We start from the raw sequence: 11,663 nt of genomic DNA on the forward strand, positions 1-11,663 counted from the left end.
TCAGCAAGGCCTCCAGTCATAGGCGCACATCCCAGTGTAGTGATAGTAGACAATTTATCATCTGTGTAGTTCTGTGGGAAACTTACAAGCTGTTCTCCCTGTGTGCACATTTGCATACTGGGGAGAAAAAGCATTTGTCATGAGGCACATCCTTTTTTAGATTCACAGGGAATCAAGATGTGCAGTGTGTGAAATGTGCTGCATGTAGTTTAACTCCTGCCAGTTGGATGTCTTTAAATCTCTTGTTTTGTCTTTATTTGTCTGTTCCACGGACACAAATGATGGACAGACTTCTCCATGTGCTCCGTTTTACTTGGATTCACTCTTAAATGTTGTACTTTTTGTGCGAGGTTTCCTACCTTGAACTAGTTTTGTTCCTCTCAGGGGAACAGGCTTTTTACCTCACTACATCTCCCGTCACTCCTCATCACCGTCGATATACTAGACACTGTCCGTCTTATTACCTCTCCTGAGCTGCTCCTCTCTGCGCCTCCACTGGAGCCAAAGCCATTAAGCAAATGATCTGGTGTTGTGAGGGGTGAGAGAGATGTTGAAATAAACCACCAGAAATTTGACCTTTATGGGCTACTATTGTAGGAACTCTGTATAAAATCTACACTGTAGGTTTTTTGCTGCAAACGCTGCACGTAAAAGGCTGGTGCAACCATGTTACATAAAGTATCATCTTGCCATCAAAATGGTTACTTTTTAACGCCCAGATTTATGGTGATCAGTGTCTGAGGTGCGTGGAATTTAATTTTCAATAATCGCATTTGGAAAATTCAGCACAATCTGTTCTGAAACATTGTCCTTGGTTAGAACTAATCTACTGATCTCAAAATAGTTTCAGTGAGAACATTCAAATGAAATTATCCAGCGCCACCGTTGTGTCAGCTGTACTCTTGATTTTGTGTGAGGGTTTAGGCCAGGGGTCGGCAACCTGTGGCTCCGGAGCCGCATGTGGTCCTTATGGTGCGGCTCCGCGTGGTTTGGGAAAATAAATTAGTAATAAACAAGTATTTAGCTGAAGTGTATTTTACCGAGAGGAGAGATTATATCTCTCGGCTGGCCTGGGAACGCCTTGGTGTTCCCCCAGATAAGCTGGAGGAGGTGGTTGGGGAGAGGGAGGTCTGGGCCTCTCTGCTTAGGCTGCTGCCCCCGCGACCCGGCCTCGGATAAAGCGGAAGAAGATGGATGGATGGTATTTTATTTATGTTCTTTTTTTTTTAACTTGTAGTTCTAAATTGGAAGATTATTGTGACATTGAAATATAAAAATAAAATTATATTCTATTATTTTTTCACCCGACGATGTTTGCATGAACACGCTTTTCAGCTTCTCTTTATTGACCACTTTTCACACACGGTTGCTGTACGCATACAGCCGGCTGTAGCTTTGCAGCTCGCAGCCCGACACACACCAACAACAACACAACAGCATAGATGGCGCAGACGTTAAGGCGGCGAGGCATGATTGCGGGTGCTGCTCAGGTGCGTCCACCTCCCCTGCAGCGGCACTGCAGACCCCGCCCCGCCACACACATTAACCAGGTACGATACATATTTAGGAAGAATTTTGCAAATATCTATTTTTCTTTTTTTAGCAGCATAGTGCTTTTTTTTTTTAATTATTTTTTAAAAGCCAGGTCAAGGCTCCAAAAGCCCAAAGGCGATATAAGGGTGGCGGCTCACAACAGTTTTTGTTTGCTGGATCATTTTAGTTCAGCTTTCCTTTTGTTATATTTCTTTAACGTTCAAAATGTGTTAATTACATAAATAAAATGTAACTTTCTCTGTAGCACTTCATGATTTCATAAGCAACACACCTTAGTTGTTCACACAAAGCATAAAGGTAAAAAACAATATATACAGTGTTATCTTCAGTTTAGATGTCAAAAAGTATTTGCGGCTCACAGTGTTTTCTTTTGCGTGGGAACCGGCTCCAAATGGCTCTTTGGGTCCTAAAGGTTGCTGACCTCTGGTTTAGGCTGACGTACAAATATCTCAAAACTCTGCTGGAAATATTTCTGTGTACAACCAGAAGGATTTGCAAGGTAAGATTTCAATTAGATTTCAAATCATTTTTCATACTTAAAATGTTCCACATGCATGCTTGTGCTTGTTTATTGGTTAAAACACTGTTTCAGTGTAACTCAAAAATAATAAAGTTTTTGTTTTTAAAACTATTTTTAAAAAGTGCTAAATTAACTTGAAGGGCATGGAGTTTCCGGTGCTTTTGAACAGCACAGCTTTGTGCAGAGCAGTGTTACTGTGAAGTGGCTCGTGGTAACCTTTGTTGTAATCTAACTCGCATTCATATCAGTTTTCCTGCTAAGCTAGGAAATGAAATGCGAGTGCACACCATCCATTTCTAGATCGCCGACCACACTAATGCGAGACATTTTGCTAATTTGCTAATACAGGCATGTTTTATCTTGATATCATTCACTAAACCTCCTGCTGCTGCCCGGTTAACCAACTTATAATTATCTTCGTCCTCCCCCCTCATTTCCTTTTCATCTGTGTTTGAAATCCTTGTTTAATATCTTTCATCCACCTCTCTAAGATGCACGTTAATCTGAAAAGTTTAGTTAAACCATGTGATATGACGTTGGCTCTAAAACATGTGCTCATTAGCCTGTGGACCATGATAGTGCCCTAATTTGCTTCAGATCATTTCCACAGTCCTTAATGTGCCCCCATCACTGTCCACACATATACACAGCTTACATACTGACTTACAGTAATTCTCTGGCATCTTAATTTAACCATATTAATACCTACCTAACGTATCCCATTATCTTACTTAGGTTATCGGTTCCAGAAGTAAAGGTACGCACACAAATATATGTGCAGTCAAAGAAACAGTCAGTGTTGGGGAGTAACGGAATACATGTACCGCCGTTACGTATTTAAAATACAAAATATGAGTAACTGTATTCCGTTACAGTTACCGTTTAAAAAGGTGGTATTTAGGATACAGTTACTTTGTTGAAATAAATGGATTACACGGTGGTACTTCCCTGTTTCATATTGTGGCGGGTCAGGACTGTTTGGGTTTTGTTTGACAGCTACGTTCTGCTGTTCCAGGTCGCAGCGTTACGGTTGCCATGGTTACAGGGTGACCTCTCTCTCTGCGTGTTTCCTGGGTGAGAGAGGCCTTTTTGTTGTTGTTGTGCTAAGCTAATAGGCAGAATGCTACAGGTATAGCTCTAAAGAATGTAGCATCATAGGCAGTGTAGTCCGTGCTGCAGGGAGAATGGACTGCCATACCCGTTATGTGTCTGTGAGCGAGGGAGGGAGAAAAAGGAAAAGTACGAGCTGTCATCGAGCAAAAACGGGAGCTGGAAGCATGTAAATATAATAATAACCACTGCAGCCAAGAAGAGAGCCTGACGAGCCCAGTTGTAAGTAAGCTATTAAGACTCGACTGTACACCGTGTTCGTGTTTTCCTCCAAAAACAATAAGTTCTGTTGGAGCAGCCTTTCAACGCCTCTCTCTGTCTCTGCTAGCAAAGTTGACCCAGACAACAAGGTAAAGCTAGTTTTCGGCTACGAGCCGACACAGAACCCACCGTATTAGCCAGAGGTCCCTTTACTACGGTTAAAAGCCGCGAACCTTCAGTAACAGTAATAAATCACAGCAATAGTACATTCATGTAGTTGTAAACAGCATGATAATATATTAAGTAATCCAAAGTATTCAGAATACGTTACTCTCATTGAGTAACGTAACGGAATACGTTACAGAATACATTTTGGGACATGTATTCTGTAATCTGTAATGGAATACATTTTAAAAGTAACCTTCCCAACACTGGAAACAGTACATATGAACACGCCCTCTTTTCAGTGCAGGTGATCGTAATCATTCATCTTGCCTCGGATCAGCCTCTGCTGAGCACAGCTGCATCTAGTCTGTTCTCTGTTAATGGGACTTTTTTTCTCGCTCATCAGCTATGGCTTAGCTACATTAAGCTACGTCAGAGGTCAGCTATCCTCTGTTTCTTTGGCCTGGCTTTTTGTGTGTTTTGGTCGCTCTTGGATTTCTCGTCACAGGGACTTCCACTGTGGATTTTATTAGCCACATCTGTAGTCAAAGGAAAATGAAGAATAGGTAGTTGGGGTGATGCCAGCTTGGCAGGAATACAGTTTGATAATCGGGGAGTTTGCTGGTTAATTTCATCTTTTATCTTTCAAAATGAAAGGAGCCAGATAAATCACTAGAGTCGGTCTTATCTTTTTATCAGGAGCTTAAAATTGATATATTCGTTTTGCACAGTTGGTTTTAACACCAGCAGAAGGCCACTGAGTGAGCTCATATGACTCTTATCGCTGCAGCTCTGATAAGGTGTTTTCCACTGACTGTGGTTTCTCCTCCTTATCCTATTTAAGCCTACCTGATGAATTGGCATCTGTATAAAGTTTAATGACTCTTTGAGGTCAACATTGTGCTTGAACATAGTTCCCGGAGTTAGGCAGTCCTGCAGATTTGACTATGGTTCTTTTCTTTTCACAGTTCTTTTAAATGTTATATACCTATGTGGTATGTGACTTTTGTTGCCATGATGCCAGGTCTCTCTTGGAAATGAGATTTTTAATCTCAATGAGATTTTTTACCTGGATAAATAAAGGATTAATAAATGGTGGCCACCCTGACTCCACTCGAAACACAACAGATACTACGCTGAGCTCAAAGCTCACTTACAGTATTTGAAGAAAAGCACACATGCTTATGTTACGAAACATGGGCTTTCTAATTTGTAAGCCATAATCCTTTTTGTTTCATCCCCTGGGAGGAAATCAAGGCTCCAGGCATAGCCGTGTCCTAGTGGATGTGCATACCGATATGATCAGTATCTGATTTTATGTATGTGATTATGTGTGCACATCTGCATATGTTTTTATTACCGCTGTAACCTTTGGTCCAGCCAGAGAAAGTAATTCCACCCGTGCTACGCTATCTTAGCCCTTTGCACTGCCCTTCTCTCAGTTTTGTGACCTGACCTCAGAGGCACACTGTGGTTACATTTTGCATGAAGAAGTGTCAGCATGGGGCACTTTCTGCATTGTTTCTGAATAGAATCCTGATGTCTTGAGCACTTTTCCTGTACCTCACGCATTGCTTTCCCCTCTCCCACTGAGAAACTTGGCAAAACGTGAGCACAGAGAGCCTGGGAGCCATTTCTGCTTGGTTTTATGTTCATAATAAATTTTCTGGCTTATTTTCCTTGCTGTTTTAAAAAAAAATGAATACATTTTTTGACAAGATTGATTTGTTGTCTTGTATCGGAGGAAAAAAACAGCCAGATGAGGAGCAAGAAAGAGACGAGAAGCAGTAATTGATTGTTTACTGGTGTGCGATTTGTTCCATATGAAACATATATGGCATTCTTGCCAGCGTTTCCTCTTCGCTCTCTTTTCTAGTCTCTTTCACTTTGTTGATTACTCTGCTAATCTCTGATGCTATTAAATGTTTTACTGTCTGTGCCCTTGCTCAGGGTTCAGGGGGTGTTGCCAGAGTTGCATTATATCAAGGCAAGCATGCTGCATGCTTGACAACCCACATTACACTTCTCTTATGTCATTACAACTCTGCTCCCCTGAAACTGGAGCATCTTGGCACTTTGACAACTCCCCCTCCAGCTCTGTGTTCACCAGCTTATAAAAGGTCTGTTCTCCTGGTTGCCAAAACAAAGCCTATTACCCAGTGACACTCGTGTAGTCTACTAAATCTCATGCATGCTCTGCAATTCAGCTTACAGTTCACACAATGACTGTTCTTCCCCCACCTGTTGCCAGATACACGCTATTAAGAATCTAAATATGTCATGCTACCCCTCTAAAACTCCCCATAATGACAAATTTGCTGTCCATTGTTCATGTTTTAAAGCAAAGTTCTTTCTACGATTATCTAGATCATACATTTGTCAAAGGAAGGGCTCATGCTTTTTGCTTGTGCCACTCCCTTTTTCTGTCTCTCATATATTTCACCATTTCCTGATTTATATATGTTTTAACCCCCTCCTTTGCCTTGAATGTCTGCTCTACTCCCTCCACTCAAGCATCTCGAAAGACTTGATGAAAGCAGATTTCTGCAAATCCACCAGATATCCTAACTTGGTTATATTGCTGCCGTCACTGTGACTTCTCAGTGGGATTCTTGCGTCCGATGCTGTTCGTAAATTAAATTTGAAGGGGCCGGCAATGCCGTTCTCTCAAAAAAACCCTCAAATGCGTGGCGTCTGACTGTTCTTACGTTGAGTCAATACAAAGAAGACCTGAATATATACTGAAAAAAGTGTTTTTTAAAAAGTTAGTTTTCTCTGTCAGGAGTAAATTTAGGGAAGATCTGTTGCTGGCGAATCAGCTGAAAAGAAGCAGTATGGTCCTAACTAGCACCCAGAACACATCTGGCCTCAGGGGCAGGCTAATTAGTACCATACTTGATGTGTCCTGCTGCGAAACCACATGAGATAAAGTAGATATGAAAACAGTCTAGAATTGACTGCGCTTCCATCAACTCTTATCTTGCCACCTCTGAATAGCTCCAGTCAACCCGTCTTTGGGTAAATCCGAAGCGAATGAAGCTGTAAGCGTCTCGGACTTCACAGTTCTAAAGCCTCGTGTTGTTGTTCGTTTTTATCACTCAGAAAGTGTTTCTTAGTTGTTCAAGCAATAATATTGAAATATCGAATAATTCTGCTTTTATTTGTAAATGTTATCCTGTGTTTGAAGGTTTGTTGTGGAACAGCTGGGAGGATCATGGAAGAATGAAGATGGAATAAGAGACGAAGTCATGTATCATGAGCAGTGTTGGTCAAGTTACTTGAAAAAAGTAATCAGTAACTAATTACAGATTACTTCCCCAAAAAAGTAATCCCATTACTTTACTGATTACTTATTTTCAAAAGTAATTAATTACTTAGTTACTTAGTTTTCTGCTTTTTCTGCATAATCCATCATACAAAATGTAATCAAATGGAAAAGTCTCTTTTTAAAACTTGTTTTATTAGTTTTAATCTTTTAACTTTACGCATCAAGCAAAAATTTAATATATGCAACATTCACTGACTGGAAGAAATTTGTTTAATATTTAAACTTATTTTCTGCACATTCCAGCACATAATTTTTTTTTGTGTGTGTTTACACTCAGTCTTTCAAATAGATGCAAGTAAAACACAGCAGAAAATAAACAAAGTCAAAGACTAGCGGTCCTTTTGCTCTATTTTCACCTGTAAAGCAGGAGTGGGTAGGCGGAGGTTTACCCTGGTGGAGGTGTGCCGCAGCGGTCAGTGGAAGAATCCGCGAGTTTCTCTGTGAATTTCCCATTACGTCATAGCTACTCGGAGCTTGTTTGGAAGTTTAGGGTTTTTTTTCCGCTGTAAAAAGAAGTTTTCTTCCCACGCACAACGGACACTAATGTTTTTGTCACTTTTTATGGAATCAAACTCAAACTAAGGTCAGTACTTCCACGCTTTAAACGCTGCACGCTCATACTCTCTCCCCACTTGATATATGATCCATTGTTGATCTGCACACAGCTGTTGTCACAAACGTCGCACTCGCTTACGTCACTGTCATGAGACATTCTCGGAAAAAAAAGCACGGTTTTAGTAACGCAGCGTTCCTACGGGAAAGTAACGGTAATCTAATTACTGTTTTTGCAATAGTAATCCCTTACTTTACTCATTACCTGAAAAAAGTAATCAGATTACAGTAACGCGCCCATCTCTGATCATGACATGCAGCTTGTTTACCCTGTAATAGGTCTGCTATAAACTTGTAGTGTTCATTTCCTGAAGAATGATACCCGTTAGGGTGAAGGTTAGACTCTTAGACGACTTTTTTCTCACATTCTCCTGCTGCTGCTTATTTGAAGTTTCTTTCAGCGGGCCTTCAAGCGCGCATACCTGCCCGGCCCCTTAATTTGCTCACTTCAAAGATTCCCCCAGCTGTCTTATCCGTGGCTTCCCATCATCCGGTTGTATAATCGTAGAAAAACAATGCGCACAGACCAACTGTTGATGGCCTATATTCTCTACATATGGCTTCATTTTTCAGATTTTTACAGATTATGACCTCATGCTGTAACTTCAGCAAGCTGTTACTTGATAAAACACTCAGCCGAAGGCTCGAGTTCTAGCAGCTTAGTTCGTGTGTGCACCTCAGCTCTTGCACTCGCTCCAGCAATGCAAAGTCACGCTGTGTCCGCGTGGTGCTCAGTGTGAGGCGTTCTGGCTCATTTCAGCTCGTACAAGAAAGCAAACACTTCTGCGCTTTGTGAACCTGCCAAAATTAAATTATTAACCATTAAACGATTACATCAAATCACGGAAAGAATCTTCTGACAAGCTTTGTGTTTATGTAACTCCCACGAATGTTTTTTTTTTAAGATGGCCTCTAATAAAAATCAGGTTTTTACTGTTGCTCACAAGACTATATGTTGTTTTTCTGGGCTTGAAGACATGACGTCATGCTCAAAAACCAGCGTACCAATGAAAGTCTCAGAAATATGGTGTTTTGCAGTGTTATCCATAAAAAAGCCCCAAAAACAAATCTTTTGGGACTAACGAGTCAGATTTGGTGTTGCAAAAAAGGCGTCCACGTGTACCTGTTTCATTTCAGCTCGGTGCTGCTGCTCTCCCCTGATCAGTGTTTCACAGTGTGTGGGTCTTTGCTCCTGCTCCGCTCTGCTCCACTCAATTGTGCTGACACTTCCTCCTGTAGAAAGAGGGAGAGTGGGTCTTGCAGGTCAGGTGCACGGTGACCATGGAGATCGGCTGCAAGCAAGTGGCACAGGATTTAATTTTTATAGTGTTGAGTCAATGGTAGCAAGTCGGGGCAATCAGGTTACCCTATGCACTGGCATCTTTCAGTCCCTGTCAGCTCTTCCCATCAACATCTCATGTTCCACTGAAATATAATACAGAAATCAGCTCTAATCCCTGCACAGCAGACTCACAAAGACTGCACACTAAATATATTGCTGTCGTATACCTTTGCGTCCTTGTTCACACTCATTAACCACTATGCATGCCCACAAATGTGTAATCAAAATCTATGATGTTATTTTAACATAGGACTACACATCAGGATGTATTTAATCTTAAAGTATTTGCAGCATTACGTCCAAATAAACAGAAACAACTTCTTGGGATTTCCTTACCTGTATGATTGTGCATGCATCAAGACGTTTGTATAAATAAGTCTAAAATCACTCAGGCTAATAGCCTGCATGATAGATAAAATGTGATCCCAGACTGTGCTGTTTATGTTACTCTAAACTATACGACCTTGTGCACCCAGGACATCTGCTACGAAGCTCGGAAGAACTGGCTCCACCCAGAGACGGTTTACTCCCTATTAAGGACCTTGTCTCATGCCCTTATAATATATTCTAGTCTCTAAATATTCTTCAGTTAAAAATTTAGTAATAAAGAAATTGTATTCACTTCTTCAAAATGCATCATCAGAGCACAGAAGAAGTGGAAGAAAGAACAGTGAACACACTGAAACGTGTTATTCGTCGAATCTAACCGGTTGATGAGATGAAATCACCGCCCTTTTATCACCCTGTCATAACTCAGAAACCCAAAGTAAGCAGCAATAAGAGCAAAGACACATCCGCAAACAAATTTTAATATTAGAAACAGACAACACGAGTAAACAATAAAATGCAGCATTTAAGTAACAAAATTCCAAACCTACCTGACCCTAAGTGAAAAAGTAACTTCCCCTTAAACCTACAAAAAAAAGAGATCAGGAGGGGAGGAAATTTTGTTCACAGCTCTGTAGGTGTTTGCCATGTACTCAGATTAAACAAGCTGAACAATTTATTTCATGCAGTTACTCTGAGTTACTACGTCCGAGCAGTGTTGGAGAGTAACGGAATACATGTACCGCCGTTACGTATTTAAAATACAAAATATGAGTAACTGTATTCCGTTACAGTTACCGTTTAAAAAGGTGGTATTTAGAATACAGTTACTTTGTTGAAATAAATGGATTACACGGCGGTACTTCCCTGTTTCATATTGTGGCGGGTCAGGGCTGTTTGGGTTTTGTTTGACAGCTACGTTCTGTTGTTCCAGGCGGCAGCGTTACGGTTGCCATGGTTACAGGGTGACGCTCTCTCTCTCTGCGTGTTTCCTGGGTGAGAGAGCGCCTTTTTGTTGTTGTTGTGCTAAGCTAATAGGCAGAATGCTACCGATATAGCTCTAAAGAATGTAGCATCATGGGCAGTGTAGTCCGTGCTGCAGGGAGAATGGACTGCCATACACGTTATGTGTCTGTGAGCGAGGGAGGGAGAAAAAGAAAAAGTACGAGCTGTCATCCAGCAAAAACGGGAGCTGGAAGCATGTAAATATAATAATAACCACTGCAGCCAAGAAGCAGTGTTGCCAACTCCTCAGTAAGGAAAATCGCTATTGGCTGTCCTAAAAGTCGCTAGAAGTCGCTAAATGACGTCATCACCTAATTTGCATAATTGGTCATGCTAATGTAATTGTAATCTATGTTGTTGGAGAGAGAAATAACATCGTGGAAGAGACATAAAGTGAGTAAAAAACGTCCTAAATGCATTTATAATTTATTTAGAACTACAAATTAAATTTATTTTAGCAATTATTGTTTTTTTAATGTCACAATTCCAACCCTGCTCCTTTACCCGGGCTTGGACCGGCAAAAGTGACCCGAAATAGGCACTCTGGTGGAGTTACTTTGTGTGTGTGTGTTTATAAGTAGTTTTAAACCTTGTGATCCACAAAACAGCATAAGAGTAAAAGAAGAACTGACTGCGTTACAGCACCTGCTGCTTGTTGAGAGTAAAAGCGATATGCGCTTTCACGTCTTTTTTTAGCGACTTTTTTTAGAAAAAAAGTCGCTAGGGGGTCTGAAAACTCGCTAAATATAGCGACAAAGTCGCTAAGTTGGCAACACTGCCAAGAAGAGTGCCTGACGAGCCCAGTTGTAAGTTAGCTATTAAGAGTCAACTGTACACCGTGTTCGTGTTTTCCTCCAAAAACAATAAGTTCCGTTGGAGCAGCCTTTCAACGCCTCTCTCCGTCTCTCGCTAGCAAAGTTGACCCAGACAACAAAGTAAAGCTAGTTTTCGGCTACGAGCCCGACACGTACCCGACGTATTAGCCAGAGGTCCCTTTACTACGGTTCGGAGCCGCGAACCTTCAGTAACAGTAATAAATCACAGCAATAGTACATTCATGTAGTTGTAAACAGCATGATAATATATTAAGTAATCCAAAGTATTCAGAATACGTTACTCTCATTGAGTAACGTAACGGAATACGTTACAGAATACATTTTGGGACATGTATTCTGTAATCTGTAATGGAATACATTTTAAAAGTAACCTTCCCAACACTGCGTCCGAGTGCCATCTCTGTCCCAGGAGAGAAACGCCAAAAAAACCAGTACACAGAGATCTTTTTTATGACCTGAGTGGTCAAACTGCTGCTGGGTTTCCACAGCCGGTTTCCCTCTCTTCCTGGGAACTATGGGGTCATGTGCCTAAAGGCACAGTGCCATAGAAATCACTCACACTAAAGCTTGACATTGGAACCATCGGGCCTCATTAATATGAATCCCAAGTATCTTTAGCTCAAACAAAGTCACCAAACGTGTGTGTTTAGTGTAGCTTAACAA

This window comes from Neolamprologus brichardi, chromosome 20 (genome assembly GCF_056152115.1).
Source record: "Neolamprologus brichardi isolate AB-2024 chromosome 20, ASM5615211v1, whole genome shotgun sequence".
In the NCBI taxonomy this organism is placed as follows: domain Eukaryota; kingdom Metazoa; phylum Chordata; class Actinopteri; order Cichliformes; family Cichlidae; genus Neolamprologus; species Neolamprologus brichardi.